Raw genomic sequence first — 21364 nt, 5'->3', positions numbered from 1 at the left:
ACTTGCACAGATGCTCAGCTGAAGGCGAAATTGCAAGAAGTCTCTTCCTCTTGGCAAGGATGGGTGGCTTCCACATGCTTGACAACTCCTGACTGTGAAGACTTCTCTGTTGTGCACTGTCAAGTTGAAGTTAATGCTCATCCACTTAGTTTCTAGCAAATAGATCTCGCATACTGATGGGAAAGTAGATCCTGTTTCCCAAAGACCTGCCCTAGTTTCAAGCACGTGAAAGCTGGAAGCCTGTTTCTCTGAGAAACAGCCGTTTGCGTCTCGTTGGCTGACACTGAGAAGTTCGACACTGCCCTCTTTTGCCCAAGCCTGGACTAGCTGCTGCGATGAAGGCCTTGAGGTTTAGACATTAGATATTTACGTCTGTAACTATGGTTTCTTACGAGCTCAACGGTTTGGAGTCTTTTTTTAAGCAGTTCACTGTCATTAAGTGTAAGTCCAGTTTTAACATAGTTAGGTCTCGTTGACTCTTCCACTAGCAATGATCTTCCACTGAGGAGCACTCAAAAATTACTTGGGACCCTAAAGAACCTTAAAGAATATCAAAGAAGACTTCTTCCACTAGTGGAAAAGCCCATGCTTTTGTTGATACGTCGAGTGGAATCAGATGCATTAGCCATATTAGCAAATGCCTTGAGTTTTACCCAAATAGTTCCGTAACAACGCACAATAATATCTCTAATACCTTTCTTTTACAGCATTGTGTCCTCTGAATCCCCAGAGGTGATTTCAGCTGACTCTGGGTACTAGCCCATGGTGGATTCCACCCTGTGGGAACCTCCTGCAGGGTTTGCCGGGCTTGTCTGAGGTCTGCCTTTCAGAAGCCCAGAGGGTGCTCACCTCCTTTGGTCTGCTGATTGCGGCGTTTGGCGCTCCTTAAATCCATTTGTGGGCAACTTAGATCAGAGAACGGAGCTTTGAAAAGTAGGTTGCAGGCTTCTGGTCGAGATTTAGGTTGAAGGTAACGTTTGTGGATTCCTTTTGAGCTTAGTTTCAAGGTTCTAGTTCGGCAAATAGGAACAGACCTGATTCATAGCGTTCATAAGAGAGATGGGTTCAAGATCCTGACTTTATGGAAGTTGGGAGAGAAGGAGACTAGGTCTCATGTTCTGGTTTGAGTTCTCCTTTGCTTTATTATTGAGAAGCATGTACATTAAAAAGTACAAAACTGGCCTACATGGGCATGTTCAGGCAAATTATAATAATAATGTCAAAATACATCTCTGATAGCAGTATCCCTGATGCCGTATCTCATGATGTTGCCTTGGTTTTATGTCCATTACAGGGTTATGCTTGTATATCTTTAGTAACCAGGCACTGATCACACATTAGTAGATGTACTCTGGTATGTGGATATTTCCTTTCTCACGTATCAGCCGTGTTTTGGCAAGTTTCTACTCGTATTGTAAGAGCAAAACTGTCAAAGAGTTTACTAATTCATTACATTAAGGATGCAGCAAAATGATTGATGTGTGATTTAACAGTTTATTATTCTTCATTAAAAATGTAATAGAACGTTAACAGAGTTTTGGTCTCAAAGGTATTACGTGTAGAGGAAGAGGCTAGAACAGAAAATAAAGCCATACAGGTTTATATATTTTTAAAGCTGCATAACAAGCCATATTTGCTCATCCCAAAGCCTCATTATGCAGTAAAACAGAGTTAATGAGAAATCAACCCCGCTGCTCAGAGGTCTTAAATTTTGGCAAATCTCGGCTCATCATCACTTTGGAGATGCATAAATCGGATGCTTGGGCTCTTGCTCTGTAGCTTCTAGGGAAGTCTGCTCTACGCAGCTTTCTAACGAGTCCCTCCAAACCAGCCAGCACCCCTACCATTGTCATTATCGGTAGTGTTTCTGGCTACGTGCAATAGCTTTACTCCAAAACTTTTCCATTGTTTTCTTTCCTGCTTCCTAGATCCATCTCATTTTTGTGAAAGGGGACACAGCAAACTAACAAGAAAATAATTATTTTTTTTCCTTTCTCCTTCTAAGTGATATATCAGTAATTAATGAGCATGTTGCAGGCATGAGGTGTTAGAAGAACAGTAACAGACAGTGCTGTAGATGTTACAGTTCAAAAAACAGGCAACTCCTTCCTCCTTTGCACTCTATAGATAAAACAGTCAGCGTTTTATCCTGAGATTTTTCACTAGATCTGTTTGCTAGCATGGATCTTATGAAACACAGAACAGTCCTTTATTACCTTTTGTTAATTTATTTATGAAGCAGGATCAGATTCCTTATACCTAAAATGGAGAAAGTGTATTTCTCAAATGAAAAACTTACTAGAATAAGGTATCCATCCTATCTTTCGTTTAGAACACGACATTAAATAATTTTTAACAGCTTGATAGTGAGTCAAGGTTCTAATTGTTTTTAGTGGAATCCAACTAGAACAATTTTTCTGTTAGACGCACTGCATGTGCGTGAACAATCCCCATGTACGTAAGAAGCCTGAAACATCTTATTTTCATTATATTTTGTTGCACTATAGGAGCAAAAACTTGAGTTCTGACTGGAAGCACAAACTTTCTAAGATTCTTTTTGTTTTCTGTCATAAGATTTCCATTTACAGGTATTTCATTGAGCACCTGTTCAAATAAAACACCCCTCGGAAACACGTGGAATAGTGAAACATCCAAGCTTTAGCTACAGCAGTAAGGAGGGGAAGAAAAGACAACCTCTCCCTTTTGAAGTCGTTCTCACGTATTTTGTACAAAATGCTTTCTTCAGGAAGGAAAGCGTATTCTGATCTTGGATATTTCTTTGTTTCCCAGCAGACTAGTTCCAGTCTCCTGTGAGAGACTACAAACCAGTTTTGCAAAGGTCAGCACAGAAAAGATTGCACGGCCCCGGGCTTCATATTGGGCATTTGACAATGATCGTATTTGATGTTGGGGCAGGAAGAAAAGAAAGGTCTGGTGGGTAGGATGGCGGAGGTACATGGTTAAGCAGTCCTCCTGCATATTGAACACAAGCAATTTGACTTGTAATTTCATATTCAGGAGTCCCTTCTCACTGTATCAAAACAGTCACTGTAGCTGAGAATCAAAAGTAAATATAATTTCTTTTCAAGGTTAAAAAAAAGAGTTAGTCTTGTCATGGTCACGGTACTTTATAAATGTATACTAAAACCCACAGTCAAATTATGAGATAAAAATAACTGTTAGAAAACCTGAACCTTGATCCATCTGTTTATGTAAGTATGTTCTACTTCCACAGAGGTTAAAAACAAACAAACCAACTCCCCTGCTTCAGTGGGTTTTCTGTTGTGCTGAAAGTCTTGCTGTCCTAGGCTAGGGCCTCTGGTGGGAGGCAAAAAAGCAGAAACATGCGGGGGAGTGATTTACAGTGAATGTGTTGCTTGTTGTCACTGTCTTTTTCCTTTATTGTTCATCACGTTTCACTCCTTTGAATGAGACACCTATATGTATTTGTCAGTGCCCCCCGCCCCTTTCTGTTGTAACCTAAATGCAAAGGGGAGGAATCTCTGGGTTTGCTGCCTGTAGCTCTAATTGGAAACTCCGAGGTGTCCAGGAGGTTCTGTGGAGGTTGCAATGATCTATGGAAAATTAGCTCATTTCTAGGAGCTGAATCAAGCACCAAAATGTCAGGTGTGTTCCTTTTCCCAGCGTTGCTGCTAAGCTATAGTTTTGGTAACTGAAGAGAAGCGGTGTCTAATGAAAATGTCTGTGGGGCTGTGTGTCGTTAGCTATTCCTTACTGCAGTCAGCCAACTATTCATCCCTGCTGGATGTACTCATCAATAAGATGCATAACTGACGTTCTGTTTTTTCCTCGTTAAGAATCTGATATCTCGTTCAGCAACACTGAGGAGGAAACGATTTGCTTTCAGTTCTCAGCGTGCGCTTTATAACCCATAGAAAATTAAAAATAAACAACAGTATGTACAGTGATTTCATATACTTTCTTCATATAAATTAGAAGCATTTCCAAAAAGTATGTCAGAGCTGGTGAATGCATGCTAGAAAATACCCTAGGAGCAATGTGAAGGCTTCTTTGATACGTGATTCATAGTTTATCTGATGAACCAACGTATATCAGATCTATTCTGCACTTAATTCTTCAGTGTGACACAATTATTCAGGTTCTCCTCAAATCTCTCTCCTTTAAATGCTGATTTATATTAGGCTTTCCAGTTCCACGGACTTATTATGTATAGGAATAAACATTTTTCAGTACGTTCAGTGGCAGGTAGGAATGATCAGTGACTGAGGAGGAGGCATAAGATTTAGCTTGCTTCCTGTCTGATCAGGAAACCCATTCACAGCAGTTGAACTGCGATTCATTTCTGGTCCTTTTCTTACCCTGTGTTGAATATAAGCTCTTTAGAATACAGGATATTTTTAGTTCTGGTGAGATTTCTTTGGTTTTTTACAGCATCTAACTCCCAGGAACTCCACAGGTACTCTGGGGTACCACTAGCAAATACCGAGTGTCTATAAACATAACCTGTAGATGGCTGAGATTCGCTGGTAGCCAGTTGGAGTTGCATTACTGTTCACATAAATGTCCAGGTCATAACAGGACCTGCCAGCCTCACTTTTTAGATACAGATATGATTAAAATCCACCTGCCCACCTGAGAACGATTTCCTGCTTGAAGGAGGTACGGAGAGGCGTTAAAAGCAAGTGGGAAATGGTCTACTCTGCTTCTTTAGGGCTCCCTGAGTGACGGGATCTGGTGGGTTGTGTGGAAGTATGGCTGGTGTTACTAGCGCTTCGCGCGCTGGCTGGGAGGCACATGCAGGGCCAGGTTCTTGTTCACTCTGTGTCGGATCAGTAAAATCTGAAGAGAGCTTCTAGTTCATCTTAAATGTCTTCTGCTTCTAGTCTGAATGTATTAGCAAACAGATCTACTGAAAAATCTCAAGATAAATACAATATTTATACTTTCTTTTGTAGTCCGTCATCTGGTTCTGGTTCATACATACCCTGTAATGCATAGCTGACAAAACTATAAATTACTGTGAATAATAGCAGTGCAGGTACATCAGTCTAGAATTACTTATCAAAGCGTATTCTCTTTGGACTTGGAGAGTGTTTCTCAGTTAAAAAAAAAATCCGAAAAGATCTGTTATCTCATTTTACACATAAAAACCTAAGTGATAAGTGTTTTAAAAAATAACTGTCAGTCAGTGTTATTTGTCCAGATGGAATTATGTTTTCCTTTCCTCGCTATCTGTGCCCATATCGCTACTAGAGAATTCAAATCCAACAATACTGTGTGTAGATGACGAACACAAGGACATGGTTTTTTAATAACTGGTTGAGAAGGATCAAAGAATGCACAGTAAGTTACATGGAATTGGTATTGATCAACAAGGTTTTCTTGAGGCACAACAGGACTTTCAGCTGTACTGCGTATACCAGGCATCTGATTCACTTTGTGTGCGTGTGTGTGTTGGGGGGGGGTGGTGGGGAAAGAATACAGGAGAAAAAGCCAATGGATAAATCAAGTTGTGTTAAGTCAAACCTACAATGCAGCTGCCTCTCTTTCAGTTACTTCGGGCAATGCTTTCCAGCACAAATGCTGGTCAAGGAAGGCTTGGCACTCTTGAAGTGCATCACGTAAGAGAGATAAGAACATAGGGCTGTGGTTTAATTAGGCTGCTAATGTGTCAACTTTACCACCAAATATTGCCTCTCTCTATATATTACAAATATATATAATACTACTGCTATACATGTATATAAAATACTGCACAGAAACAGGAGGGAAACTGCCCTCAATATTGTTTCCAAGCTTTTAATATGATCCTTGGCCCAGCCTTTCTATGTATGGGGATGAGATGGGGGAACATAGACAAAAGGAACTGATCTCTGATGGTGTTAGAGGGTAGGAGCCAAAACTCAGTGCTTCTTCCTAATGATTGGCTTGCAGATTTGATTTATTCAGATAATCTCGTTGTTGGACAAGTGAGATTGACAATCTGTTCACTTAGTACCCCGTGACTGATTATAGCTGGATTATTAGTATTTCCTTCTTTAATTTTATCCAGACTGTCCTCTAATCCCAGAACATGATGGAGAATCGTATCCCACTCACGTTTTCCTTCACCAAATTTAGCTACATCCCTATGTAGTTTGTCCACCTAAACTTGGCTTTGTTCCTTTTGTCTTCTTTATTGTGTTTCGGTCACATCCAGCTCCTAGTCCTGCTTTCTGTATTTCCGTATTAACTTTTTTTAAAGTTAAAATTAGTAACTTTATCAAGGTCTTAAATACCATTAGTATGGCTTTTTCCTCCTCAAAGGTATCTAGATGTATCTCTCTTGCTGTACCACCACCAAATCATTTCGTCATTAAAAGGAACACAGATATTTGTATAAAACATTATTGCAATGTAAATCATGTAGAACATTAGTAGCATAGAGAAGATACCTTACCAAAAAAAATAATCATTTGTCCAGATGTGTTTCTTTGTAACAGCAAAGCGTTCTGATCGCCGTAGTGGGATGGGTAGCTTGAGCTACTATACAGTCAGCAGGAGAGGAGCACACCGTCCTCAGTTTTAACACATTTACTTGTAATCGAAACAAAAACGCAGGCTTCTCAGCACGTTGAAGACTTAATTTTGATAACTGATGTTTACTTAATGGTTGTAACTGCAGCTTCCTCAGAGATTGGCAGTTTATAATATGCGAGCATTCCCAGCTGTTATCGTTCCAGTAAGAAGGAAGACTAAGAAATTAACAGTGAGAAGACTACTTAGCCACATGGTAGCACACAGGGTATGAACTGGCCTGTGAAAGAGCAGAACAGTGCTTAGAGCATAAGCATTTTCCCCGGTATGAAACGCGTTTTCAGGTATAGCTGGTTTTTATATTGCACTTCTGAGGCCTTCACAGGACAATCTTTTCGGCTTACTAATACCCACTGACTCATATTTGTACCTGTTTGTGGTGTGTGTCTATAGTACATTTTTTCTGTGGAATCTGAGCAGAATTGATTGATTGGTAGTTATTAGCCTCATTTTGTCAAAGCCAGAACTGACATGGTTCTATTCAGATCTTCACAGAAATTACAGTACCAAACGGTATCATCAAATGTAATGTTCTGTAGAAGAATTACATTATGTTTATTATAGTTATTTAGAGGGATGAAGAAATGATATGAAGATGTTACTCAGGAAGGCATTCATCAGACTGCGGCCTTTTGTGCCCCGCTTCGCACTCGAGTTTTTTGCTCTCAGTGTGTACATTTTGCAGTTCCTCCATCCATCTCCGAGTGCTTTCAAAGGCAGAGCTAGTTGCAGTTACCTGATCTATTAGATAGGCAAACAAAGGCACAAAGTGATGAAAAGGGCTCATTTAGGCTTGCACTGCAGGTCAGCGTTTCCATCAAACACCCTTCTGTGCCCTGTGTAGTGACATGTTATTCTTTGCAGGTCTCGCTGGCGACATTTAAAATAGAAATGAGGTTTGGGGCGGGGGGGTGTTTAGATATAGTTATGGGCGTGTGAGCCTCGGCACACCGCAGGGTGTGCAGGCATGCCTGAGACAGTGCTGTGCCACGTTGGCCCAGTGAGCACGGTGGGCTCACAGCATCAGTCTAGAGAGATTAATTCAGATAGCTCTGAGCGGTGGTGGTGTTTGAAGCTTGTGGTGAAGGAAGGCTGTGTGCCAGCCGCCAAAAAACCGGGTCTCATCTGTCCTAGGTGACGGCAGAGCATTGCTTTTACAGGCACTTGATAGGTTTCACGCTTTCGGCTTCTGCAGAGGGGGGTCTTGCTGGCCTGAGAGCTGCTGGGAATCACCTCCCCCGGGTTCCCAGTGGGGCATGCAAGAGGCCGCGAGTCTCTGCCGTAGCTTGCTGTAATTACATCAGGATCACCATAAATAATGTGAATTTCAACTCAAAGTATCCAAAATACGTACAGTGCCATAAAACAAAGTATCCGTTCTTGGAATCAGGGAAGCAGGCGGGATCTCCACGTCAAGGGCTGGCGGTGACCGCTCCGAGGAGAAAGCAGGCAGAGCCAGCGTGGAGCGGGGCAGAGAGGGGCGGCTGCTTCTGACCCCTCGGCGTGAGCGCGTCCCCGCCCTGCAGCTTGGAGCCGGGATTTCCCTCGTGGAGGGAGGCACCTGGAAGCATTCCTCGACATTTTGTTCCAAAAGGCATCCAGCGGGGGTACCTTCTGCCCTGGCTTTGTCCAAGTCAGGCTCTTAGGGACAGTGGGAGGGGAAGGACAGGTATGTGGATGAGCACAGCCCAGTCGTTGTTAGTCAGGGAGTGACTGACATCTGCATTTCTGTTCCCTCCCTCAGGACTGCATCTCTCCCTTTACTTCTCCTTCTCCTTTTTTCACTCAAATTGCTCTATGTTATAGCCCCAAGGTGGTAGTGAAGTAAATACGAAAAAAAAAATTGCATTATTCATTATGAATTGTCCACACTTGTAATAGTATGGGTATATGGATGTGGTGAGAGTGATTTGCATTAACACTTATAACCCAACTTTGTTGTTGGTTTCTCGTAACAACATAAATAATGAACAATAATGAACAAAATTTGTTTTGGTTTAGACGTTTCACTGGAGCTATAACCATGAAATGAAAATATAGTTTTATACAGTCTCATTAGTTTTCTTTTTTTTCATAAAATGAAATATAAGCAATAGGCTTTGCTGTTCCAATGTAATCATTATTTTTCAGTACTTCATTTTCTGCAGTTCTCTCAAAGTGTTCCTGATAATATAGTTAATCCGGGTATTTTCATTCTAGTGGCGTATTATACATTAAGGTAACCTTAAATATCACTGGGTACACGTTCAGAGCTCCAGCTCAGCACGGTTTCTCTTGACTTAACTCTTCCTAATTTAAAGTCTTCTTTCCAGCAATAAGTTCTAACCTTTGGCTTCTGACATCATTTTCTACAAAACCAATATTTGCTATTTGCAAATAAGTCTTTATTTTATCTTCACAGTTAATGATTTATTTTTCTAGTGGAAAAGCTCTAGTGTGTGCTAATTTGAATTTTAAATTAATAATAAACATAGGCATTTTGCTCATTTCTGCTGTATCATAAAATGCGGTGAATGCTCTTTCTGTCTCTGAACTTCCAGTCCAGTCTTCTTCGTATGGATTGTGAAGACGAGGAAAGGGAGACAATAGAAAACTCCTTTTCATCTGTAAATATTGGTCCAGTGAAATGTATATGCCCCATGTGATTCTGACTGTTAAAGGAGATTAACTACCTGTTCAGCTGGGACTAATTAGAAGCTGCAGCAGCTAGAGAGAGAAAGATCAGGAGGCCAGATGGCTCGGAGAAGTGCGGGGGATTTTCTTCCAGCAACAGGTCTTGAAGGATCTACCCCACTGATCTGGGAGAAAATACCATGAGATGTGAGAAAGGAGCTCTCTGTGCGAGAGATTGCGCTCGAGGTAGAAAGGCTTTCTGATGGGTTTGTCCCGGTTTTCTGCAGCAGGAATGCTGACGTTCAGGCACTCCTGCCAACCAGCTTTGGGAGGGGATGGGGGGGGAGAGCGCCTCGAAGTTGCAGAGGCTTCTGATCTCTCTCCTCGCCAAATGTTTCGCTGCTGGGGAGGAGGAGACTGGCGGGAGATCTCCATCTGGGGCGTCGGTAATTGACGGCGTGCTAAGGGTCTGCGTTTTCTGTTCTGAATGTGAAAGTGTTGATTAGCAAAGGTTGGGCTCCGATGAACTTCTCTGTTTGTTAGCGTGTGGAAACCTTTCGTGATGTCCACAGCAAAGCTGATGTGCTCATTAAATTCAGACTGCCAGTTCATGGCATGATGGCTGGTTTCATCTTTGGATTTAGCTGACCCTTTCTCTTACATGTTCCTTCTCTGCTTCATTTTGGCTTGTGCAAGCTCGTAGCCGGGTATTCGTCAGTAGTTTTGCTGGCGTGTTCGTTGCTCTTGAGTGAGAGGTGAGCGAGCGTAGCTTCGTAGGGGTGCTGTGCGTTGCGAATGGCAGACTACGCTCGAGGTAAGTTTCACAAAATTGGAGAGGTCTTTCTCCGAAAGGTTGGATTTACACGTGCGGTGGAAGTAGATCTGTGGTGCGATCACATCCGCGTTTCATGTTTCAAAGTGCAATTTAACTTGCGAACGGAAACAAGTGTTTCTGTCGGAAAAAATCTGACCTCCCAGCTCCCTTAGAATGTAGGAACTTCTGTATGATACTGCAGTGGGAACTGATGAGACTAACTGAAAATAATTTTAGGAATTTGTTGACAGCTCCTACTCATCAGGCAAGCAGTCTGTCATCCATGATGTCTGTTCCTCATAGCAGTGCTCTGTAGTTCGAAAATTGTAAGTAGCCGTGGATTTGTGGGGGTTTTATCTTTTTTCGTTTTGTTTTGGGTTTGGTTTTTTTTTTGTTTTTTTTTTTTTTTTCTAATGTGTGTCTGCCGTTACGAGAAACGTAGCAAAGGGATTTCAGAATTGCAGCGGTAGTCATAGAAGTGTTTACTTAAAAAGGTGGATTAAATAAATCTGGAATATTTTTAATTGGGTTTTCCTATGTTCTCATGGGAAGCAGTAGGTGGGGTGGGGTTTTGTGTTCTGTTTCCGATCCCTCATACTGCACAAAGCTTCATGCAGCATTTAAGCAACGTTTTGGGTTTGAGAGAGTGATGCTTTTCGTTTTGCATAGTCAGTAAGGTTAGGTCTCGTGGCAGAAGTGGAGAGATACATATGTTTATCTGTACAGTCATTTAGCCGATGATCAATAAATGCCTGACGATAAATCAATATGGATGTAATCTCCAATCTGTGGACTTCGAAGAACAATCTCCTGAGCGTTCTTACCACAAAATCTATATTCACTCCTGTCTTCATTCTGGCTGATTTATGCTCTGATGCTGTTTGCTTTCAAGGACCTCCATTTCTCTAAGTGCTGCCTGGTAGGTAAGCAACAATCCATCAGTGTGCTACTAATATCAAGGAGGCTTATATTTAATTACAGATAACAGGCCCAGTGGGACTGAGAACAAAGTAACTAATCGCTAAGATTTGATATACTAAACTATAAAAAGAGAGGGAAGCCGTAAAACTCGAAGGACATTTATGAAAGAAATATGTATTCTGATTATATGCCCAAAACATGTGGAATATGAGAATGAGTTATGAGATAAACTGTCTTTTCAGTCTGTTTTTAATTCTTTTCACGGAAATAATACTCTTGGTAAAGAAAGGAAGAACTCTATTAAGTAAGAAACTAAATATGCCTGTGATTAGTCTACCTGAAATTGATGTGGTCTTAATTATGTGTATGTAGAGAATACATACGGGTTAGTTCTCTTTCTAAACATAAATGTGTGTTTTCCTGCTAGACAAAACCGGTGTAGCTGATCTTCCTTAATATAGGGGATGTTTTAGCGTCCCTTCTTCCTGTACACCAAAAGTGATGGAGTTCCCCCATAAGAGGGGCACAGTGTATTGCCTAAATATAGTTTCTCAGATTTCCTCCCCTTTACTTATGTTTGAGCTAGACAGTTTGTACAGGCTTGCTAAAACTGGCGCTAATGTCTTTATTTAAATGAGCATATGAGGAAACCAGCGTGGGCTGACCTTTAGGGCGAGCGATACCTGATAAATATGAGCAACCCGTGTGTTGCTTTAAACATGGTGCTGGTATAATAAATCCGAACATTCTGAATAGCCTGGTGTTGTTTGGAAGCTAACAGGAACACAACTAAACAATATCACTTCTATTTGAAAATTCGTTTTATCTGAACCTCGTATTACTCCACTAATTATTTGAAGCTGATGACAATAATTTTTGAGAGGCTTGTTCTATGAAATAAATTCCTGACTAGTTCTAGTCCCAAGTCCTTGCATAGCAAAGTTAAGCCAGAATAGGTACAAATAAAAAGTGATTGAAAGAAGCACGTACAAGTGTCATAGCTGAAGCTTTTGAAATGAAGTGGGGAAGTCTTCATTACTTAGAGGGAGATAAAAGAGCCAACAGATGGAAGAGGGAGGGAAGAAAAGGCAGACAGACTGCAGCCAATATGTAGAAAAGGGAATGTAGATGTAAGGCACATGATGAAGTAACTATTATTGCAGCTAAAACATGTGCATCTCAGCAACTGTATGAATTAAGATAGTTGCTAATCACTGTCAACTGTTGGTCTTACTTTTGTTGAAGGAATCTGAAGTACTGACCTTTGACTTCTGAAAAGACAGTCTCAAGTTGAAGCCCTTGGAGGATACGTTACCTGTAAAAATGAATCCGCATGCCCGTGGAAAGGGATTTTATTGCTAAAGTGTCTGTGAAACACCAGTGAAAGCACTCATCTCCAGGGAAGGACAGGTCTGTGAATTTAATTTACTGGCCACTGCGTTTGTACCTGTGAGGGTCTTTGTTTTGTTTTATCCTATTATTTGCAAAGTTAGGACAAGGTTTGCGGTTCTCTGAGGAGTTTCAGGGTGCGAGTTTGCAAGTACAGCTATTCACACACTGGGAAATCTGTCTAAAACTTTTAACTTTTTTTAAATGAAAATGAGCTTGTAAAATAAGGATGCTTTATGAATAGGCACTCAATAAAAAGCATAGATGTATAAGCAAAGGCTGAGCTGAATGGGTTGTGTAAATCAGGTTGTGTGAAGATTAAGAGGGAAGAATGTAGATTTGCTTTAGTCTCCTCAGGTTTGCTAGTTACAACTCTGTAACTTGGCATAGTACCACATCTGGAAAATGACACAGATCTCTTCAATAAAATAATGCCTCCTCTAAAGTAATGATGGGCTGGGCAAGGAGGAGAGCGCTGAATCTTCCTTAAAGTTGTCTGTGTTTTCCTGATGATATATGAAGGGAAAGCAAGGTTCAGCCAGCTTGTGAACTGAGTGCCCTGACTCCACAAGGAGGACAAGTGAGTGATTCTATCTTAGTCTGCCAAAAACGTGTTATATTGGGGTCTAGTAAGACCATTAAGGATGTGTATTAAATGCTCTGTGGATTCTTCAGGCTCCTTGTGCCACTCAGCTTCTGGCTGTGGAGAGAAACCAGTGAAGTTTGCTTTCTTTGTAGGTGATACTGATTTCTATAGCTAGTTTTTCTGTTGAATTTTTCCAGGAGTGCCAGGCAAATTTGATATTTCTGAAAATAGTTGGTTTTATTTCATATTCAGAAGGTCTGGCTGTTCCTATTAAGTAAAGTAAGAGAACATACAGGCATCTCTGCTGGGCAGGCCGTGTGCTGTATGTTCATTTCCCCCTTGTTTAGGTAAATTCCTCATCCTTTCCAGGGCTTGAGTATTGATGGTGGGATGGGCTTCCAAACTTGTAGCATTACGTACTTCTGGATGATTTTGACAGGTCAGCTGGACCGCTCGTATTGCGGGCATCGGAAGGAGAAGTGGTGTCTGTAAGTGGGCGGCGGCGTACGAGGAAGCAAACCTGAGTACCTGGAGTCCCGGACAGCCCCCTGAAAGAGGAGTTAAATTCTTGTTTGATGCATGTCCGTGTACCAGAATCCAGGGATAACGACCTCCAGGACAAGCAACACTCAAGATAAAGCGGGGTGGTAGGGCGCAGGAGAAGGGGAGGATGAGAGGCAGGGCGGTTTACAGTCCTTTCTTGGCACGCGACGGATCTCTTCAGTTTCAGGTGATAATTAGATTTTGCATTTTTTCTTGTTAGGTTCCAGGATAGTCTGAGGCAGTAGGATTATCACTCGTGCTTGATCGAGACTTACTGTGGTTTTCAGGAGGTTTGTAAGAAGAAACTAGAAGAAGGGATTAAAAGTGCGGTGGGTTCGGAGGCAGTACAGTGGTAGATCTAAAGTTGTTATTGCAGTAGCACAGATATGGCTATTTCCCTGCATAAACCAAGATTCTTGTGTAGCTTGCAAGGTATTCTGGTACAGTCCTGGTAGGTAAACATGCGCTTGCTCCCAGTACTTGGAATTTCTCCCATGCGTGTGCTTCCCTCGGGTGTGTCATTTAACGTACACAGGGCATTTGCTTTTCTTTTTTTGATAACTTTTTTAAGCAATAGTAATCCAAGTGTTTTAGCAGTTCGTGTTTACAAGAAACACATGAATTGGTAGCTGCATGACGTGACTAAATTCAGTACAACCTTAAAATACAGGATAGTCAGAAAAACTTTCAAAGAAGCTTGAAGCAGTCCCTGAAACTGATGTGTGTGTTGACTAGTTGTAACATGAAACATTTTCAAAATGAGTGTGTTTTTAATAAGAGTGTAAATGTTTGTCAAACAAGCGTATGTGCACGTGCTGCTTTTCGTTTGTCCTCTGTAGTAGCCAAGAAATCCATCACTCTTTTCCTGACTCACCATTCATTTTTTGTAAGTCCTAGAAATACTGTAGATTTCAGATTTGTGTTAACTGTTTTCTACTTCAACTCAATATTCTTAAAAACAAACAAGCACAAAAACCTCGCAGTGAATGGTATTTTGGAGAAGGAGTTTCTGTCAAGATATAATAACATGCAAGTAATTTAATCGTCTTGGTTGCTTTGAATCTGAAAGATTGAATTGTGTCAACGTCTATATTGGCGGGCATACAAACAAATTAAAATAGTTATCTAGCCTATTACAGGGAGCAATAAAAACTCCATTTGGCGTACAGGCAATTAGATCTTGGATAAATGCTAAGTGTTGTATTTTAATAATGTGTGCGTATACACAAATTCATTTAAATCTGACTAAAAAAAAGTCACGAGTATAGAGCTGCTGCCCCCAACGTACATTAGCAGAATGTACCGCTCTTGGGAGACAAACAAATGTCCGTTTTCTTGGCCTCGGGGAATCTCAAGGGTTTAGAGACTTGGGCCATGGGTGCTGGGAAGAAGCTGGGAGCGAAAAAGCCTAGTCAACTAACAGCAGCAAACATGATTTATGAATAATTATTTTAAATTGTCAATGCGTGTAACCAGTGTGTAGATAATATTCATGGAATCTGACAAGACAGGGCTTGTCAATATGAAAAATAATGTGACAAATAGAAGGTGAGCAGAAGAGATGCAAAGTGTCACCTTACCATTACGAATACAAATGTGATGAATGGAATTGGTAGAACTCTCATCCCGTTCTCGTTATGTAGATAACTACAGAATGAGGTGTTCACGCGATAGCTTGACTTAAACTCACATGCCCCTCACACTCTGAGAATGTTCTGCTTTGGAGTCAGTGCGGTAGCAAGGAACGATTCTTGCTCTTGGTTGTGATAATGAAGGTAAAATCCCTGTCTGAAATCCAGTAAGTTCTATGTTATATTTTCTGCTCGGGCTTGCTTTTGAGGATGGTGATGAGATACAGTCACAGAGTAAATGATGGCTCCCTATTGCTAATTAAATATTAAATGTTCAGATAATCACATTATATAACTTTAGTCAGACAAGGGGTTTTTACATATATATTTAGAATAGTTATTTTTTTTCTAGGTAGGTATTAAACTGCTTTCAGTGGAGACATGAAAATCTAGTCTACTAGAGGATGACTTTGAATGACTTGTGTGAATCCTCTTTAGCTTATGGTATACAGTAAAACAGTATGTGATGCCAGATAAATGAAATGACAGAATATTGCCTATATATTTATGATTTATTGCACTACAGTACTAGAGGTAGGAGAAGCTGACTTAATAGCAAATGAAGTTCTCGTTAGAATGCTGCGTTTTATTTTATTTATTGATTTATATTACTTGGGAGATCTTCAGAACAACCCATTTGCATGTGCATGGCGCACTTCAGAATTCTAGCAATAATGATCTGTGTTCAGGTTTCAAGACAAATTGCATTCAGACGGTGTGGGCAAATATCTCCAGTCTCTTAATTTGCTGTTAGGAATGGGGAGAGGTGTTTCCTCAGTCGGGCTGTTGTGAACAAGGAAATGCGTGAGACTTCAGAAACTTGTAATATGGAAGCAGCAAGATGTGAACATGTGTAGTGTGAGCTGCTGCCGAGTTAAGGTGCTCCTGTGCGTGCTCTTCCCCTCTCATACTGGAAAATACCTTGAGGGCAAATAAGCAAGTACTCTTGGGTGTTTACGCAGGAAGCAAATGGGACGTCAGCCTGTGTTCAGCAGCTGAGAACAACTTCTTCTGTCACAACCTGAGGCCTGTCATCGCTGGTGGTGACTGGGACACCAATGCCTGGTCAACTAGCAAATGAATTAACCTGAGGCAGGTCCAGCGAGTGAAGGGAATAGTAAATCTTAATTCAGACTTGGTTGTACTAACCAGTGTTCTTCCAGTACTAACCAGTACTCTTCAGCTACAGTTTACTGGCTGCTTCCCGAGGTTTTCTAAGTTTCCTCAAGCGCTGGCCCCTGTTACCTAGCATCCATGTCCGTTTGTAATGAGAGACTGTGAAATACCCATGACTGCCTCTCAACTGAATCCATAGGAAGTTTTTGTGAGGAAAGAAGCCAACTTAAAAGGCTCTGGTCATTTTAGTCCCATAGAAGATTTCTTCCACCACAGAACTGGATCTGGACCATCGTGCTTGTGCTTCTGGAGCAGCCCCTTTCAGCTGGGGACCAAAGGAGTGTGAGGAGGCAGAAATCAGAGCAAATTGAGCCAGAACGTGCAGGCCCACAGCAGGGTGGGCCAGGGGAGCTGGGCAGGCTCGTCCCGTGCCCCTGCAGAGACCAGGAAATAGGCCTTCCCAAACTGGTGTGGTTCCTGAGGTGCGCACGGGCGGGCAGGAAAGCGGAGCTGTTCTCCCGCGTTTAGAGCAATCCTGTGGTTTCTGATCTTCCTCTGGAAGGAGGTTCTGGATCCGTGGGGGGAGCACGAGCAGCCGTCTCCCCCTTCTCAGCTCTTTGGCTAGACAGTTGACTGGAGGTTAGTGGAGGAGAAGGGGAGGAGGGAGGAGATGGGGTGCCCTGAGATGTCTCCATTCCCGGCATTTGTGACTGGAGCACTGTGCATGGTGTGTTTGCATTCTCCTTTGCTTAACCCGCACAGGTAGTAGTGCATTCTGTCTTCTGAGTGGAGACCCCGCTCCTCTCATCTGAAAATTCCCAGTTGTTGCAACACCTCAGGCAAAGGCTGGAAGGATTACTAAAGCTGAGCTGCTCTTGAATCAACAAGAGGTATCTTGAAGTTAACGCGGGTGCAGATAAACAAGGTAGGGAAAGAATGCTGCTTCGACTCATGCCTGTTCTGTCAAAGGCTTCAACCACTAAGGCTGTCAAATGGGCTCTTTTTAATTGCATTTTTTAGTCTATAGTTTAGACTAAAAGCAAGTCTGTTTTCGTTGTCTAAAATAGATAAATAAGTTGGAAGGTGACAGGAAGCATGCAGTGCGTGCAACTAACCCAACCTCGACGTTGCAGTCTGCTTCAATCCAATGAACTCCAAAGAGCATAAGAAAGCACTTCCATTTTTATTTGTTTCATTTTGGGGAAACAGGTGGAAGGTTAGATATTCTATTTCTTTAGTACTTGGGGGCGGGGGGAAGAAAGATTTCCACTTTTTAGTGAAATGAGGCAGTAGAGTGGCATGCAAAGAAACAATTATTCTTTACCCTCCTATTGCATTAGGAAGCCTAGGCAGGGAGCGATGCTGTGGCTGTACGCTTTATTGGGCTGCCTCGGGGTACAGGGGGTGATACAGAGAAAGCAAATTTTTCTTTTCAATGTTGGGACCTGGAAAGCATTTGCAATCTAACAAGAGCTGCTGGGACCACGCTGGGAGGCCCTAGAGCTTCCAAACCCTAGGATTATTGTTCCCGTTTGATTTTGGTGGAGGTGACCGAGTTAGGCAAGGGAGCCCTGGGAACTTGCTGGACAAGCAGGAGCTTTCCTGCTGGCTCTTCAGCGCGAGGTGAGCCTGGGTAGTTCCTTGCATCACTGTGCCTTGCCTTCTGCTGACTTCCAACCTGGAGGGCAAGGTTTCTGGGTTTCTTCTGCTCTCCGAAGTTGGAGGAGCTCTCAAACCAGCCCTTGTCAGATGAAGATTTGCTCATCGTTCCGTCAGCTGATGGAGATCTCCCAAGTTTGAAGCGGGAGCTGCTGGCCAGCCTGTGGGTTTTGGGCTTGGGATAATTTTTGAGGTGTTTTTAGCATTCTTCATCATACTAGGTAGTTTGTGGGAAAAAAACAAGGAAAAATCCAGGAAAAATACTAGAACAAAATAACCTCTGTGTGTGGAGGGAGTTGTTAAAATACTCTTTTTCAGAAAACAAATAAATGGAACAAATGCTGGAAGGAAAGAGGGACTGACTAGCTGTCATGAAGGAAAAAATGTACATGCTTTCCCAGAGTTTCATTACACAGCTTTCCATAAATAAGCAATTAAGTACCATGCAGGATGGGGAGAAATCCTTAATTTTTCTATTATTCTTTAGAAGATAGTCCTAAACTTAAATTATGTATTAAGTATATTCACTTAAATTTAAAACTGGAAGACCTGCCAAGGCTTTGTGGAAAATGTTTCAATTACCAAACAAGTAGGTTGCTCAGCCAAAAACATTATTTTTCTTGAAAAGCGAGTTTTAAATAGATTCTTTATGGGACCTGAATTTTTTTTTTATTTTAGAATAGCAGTTTATTAACGTGTTTGAGCAAAGACAAATGAACAAAAACTGAGGAAAACCAGGCAGTACTTGTTGTTTTTCCTAATGATTTCTCTCTAGAGTAGTGTGAAGAGAGCACATTTCCTGCTCAGGAAAAAAAAAAAAAGAAAGTATTTTCAGCTCTTGCATCAGTACAGTGTTCCCTTGCAGCTGTTCCTGCCTCCCTGTGGGGAATGCAATAAGCTGCAATTAAGTGCAGGTGCTTGGAAGCAGGAGTGCCCTTGCTCTGTTTAACAGTCTGAGGCAACAAACAAAGGAACCAGAGAGACAGGAATCTACCTTCTGTTTAATGGGGCATGAACGCTTCTTCTTGGCACCAAGATAAGTGTCTGCCTTGTGTTAGAAGTGTGTTTCTCTCTTTCCCTCGGTGAAAAGACAGAGGCCTACCTCGTGTTTGTCAGTTCACTGCTAGGAGAGAAAGAAACTAAACAAAACTAAACAAGACCATATGCTGCGAGGGGAAAACAGCAGTCACTAGGCACAGAGAAAGCTCTTGCCGTTGTAGCGGAACACCACTTATTCCTGTTTCCTATGAGGTGGGGAGGGAGGGAGAAATATTCCCTCCACACACACCTTTTTTTTTTCTCTGTATGATCTAGACATATTTGAGAGGTAGCAATATGCAGATACCTCAGACTAGAATGCAGGTAGTTTTATTTTGGCATTGGGGAGATACCTGGGTACAAAGAACTGGCATAAAATATGGCTGGGGAGCGGCTCACGCTGGTGTTCCTGGCCGTGAGCAGAGACGTCGGGAAGAGCTGGGGGTCCCGTCATCAGCAGGCTGGTAAAGCCCTGCTCTTTGGAGCGAGGTGGGTGAAAGCAGCCGCCCTGGGTGACCTGACAGCTGGGCGGAGATGACTTGCTCTTCTGGACTCTTGATCTCTCGGACTGACGCTCCGACAGAGTCTTGGTAACTTTACCACAGAAATTGTGCCTTGCCCTGACCAAATAGTTGTTTGCGTTTGTCCAGTGCAGGTCCCAGCCCGCCATTTATCCCCCGGTGCTGCGCTTCATTAGTAGTATGAGAGATGTGCAACACCTCACTTTAGGTTTGAACCTTCTTGATCTGCTTTCACCTCAGTAAACTTAATTTCTGCACTAAGATGCTGTGGGTTTGCCCATGCCCACCAGATGCACGCCCCTGCACCGCCGTCCCCCTTGACTCCCCTCCCCAGTGCACGTGCAGCGCTCCTGGCATGTCACCCGTCTCCGAACCCCGGCCGAGGCGAGTGGCTCTGACTCTGCCCGCGGCTGGTGCCGAGGCAAAAAGGCGTCTCCTGCTTCAGAGTCCATGCTTTTCCAAAGGAGCACACCCCCACCCCCCCGCCAAAGGATGTCCCTCTGTTCAAGGGCCAGTTGTCGTGAGATTTCTAGGAATTTCGTTGCTCTTGATGCCCTTAGACTTCTGTCGAGCTCAGTTGCAATAAATCAGGATTTATAGGGGAGGTGGTGTGAGCATATTTATATTTTTATATAATGACTTCATATATGCCATGGTTGATTAAGAAAATGTGCTTGAGGAACAAGCAGAGTGTTTGCATTGAGCTTCCTTCTGCAGAGGGGCTCTTCCCTCATCAAGTGTTAGGAATGTACCCTGGTTAGTAAGATGGGGTATAGTACTGTGGAGCTTGTAAAGCGCCGTGGAAGCCAATATCGTCTACGCATGCAACTGAAAGATTATCTGTAATGAGAGATCATGATGCGGGTTTATGGGATAGAATTGCTAAGTAGGATGTGAGCTCTGCCTCCGTGTCAAAGACAACAACTCCCGCTAGTGACTTGCCAGATTTACATAGCAGATTTACTGGAGGTCTTCAAGCAAGCTGTGAAGCAAAATTTTATTTCCTGAAAAACAAAACTGAGAATGGAGCTTTTAAGGTGTTTCGGGCTTAATGTTTCTTAGCTTTGAAGGTTCAGGTTTAGCGGATGCTCTTAGGCTTTGGAAAATATGTGTGATCTTTTATTGCTGATGAGATTCTAATTAACGCCTGTATGCTGTGGCTGAAATGCACACATCTGAGAGGTTCAGCTGATAGTTTTAGAGATTATGAGCTTGGTGTCATTTGGGATTCAGTTGCCTAAGTAGGTAGAAGGCTTAGAGTATTGAAGAAATCACTGCAGAGTTGACAGATGACACAAGACATGCGTTTTGGAAAAGCAGATGAAGGCAGTCAGGATGCTATTTGACAGTTAAAATGATGATAAGCATGTGTGTTTGCTCTGAAGCCTACACAAGATGCCTGAGCCCTAGCTCCCTTTTTATGATCCCTCATTTTATATGGAACAAAGATCATGATGTGTGTTCCACTAAGCAGCTTTGCTGATTGCCTACGAATTAGGTGGAGACAGCATGCCAGTGAATTACAGTTTGGCAACAGTACAATAAACTTCTTTTGGGGGGTGGGTGGGTGTGTTTTCTTGCATTAAATCACATCTCTTGTTAAAATTCATTAAATTACATTATTTGAAACTAGTTGGAAGAATTTCCCCTGGACAGTTCAAGAAATTTCCATATTGGAATTATTAATTGTAGTTGTTTTGGTAGCTGGGAGGGATTTTAGGTTGGAGTTTTCAGATTTATTTCACTATCGTTGTGGATCTTGGCCTTTTGAGTTTGAAAAATAAGGTTATTGTGGATTTTACCACGCGGTGGTGTGAAAATGCTCCTACTGGTGTGTTTCAGACGACTGTTTGCTTTATGAAGTGTAGTTCAGATTCTAAATCTCATCCCAGCGTAATTTGGGTCAAAACTTAGTTCACGCAATCTGTATTTGAATTACAAGGCAGAAGTTTTTCTTTCCTCTGGAAAGTTTATA

This window comes from Leptosomus discolor, chromosome 4 (assembly GCF_034619465.1).
Source record: "Leptosomus discolor isolate bLepDis1 chromosome 4, bLepDis1.hap2, whole genome shotgun sequence".
Lineage (NCBI taxonomy): Eukaryota > Metazoa > Chordata > Aves > Leptosomiformes > Leptosomidae > Leptosomus > Leptosomus discolor.
This window is presented reverse-complemented; position numbering follows the sequence as displayed.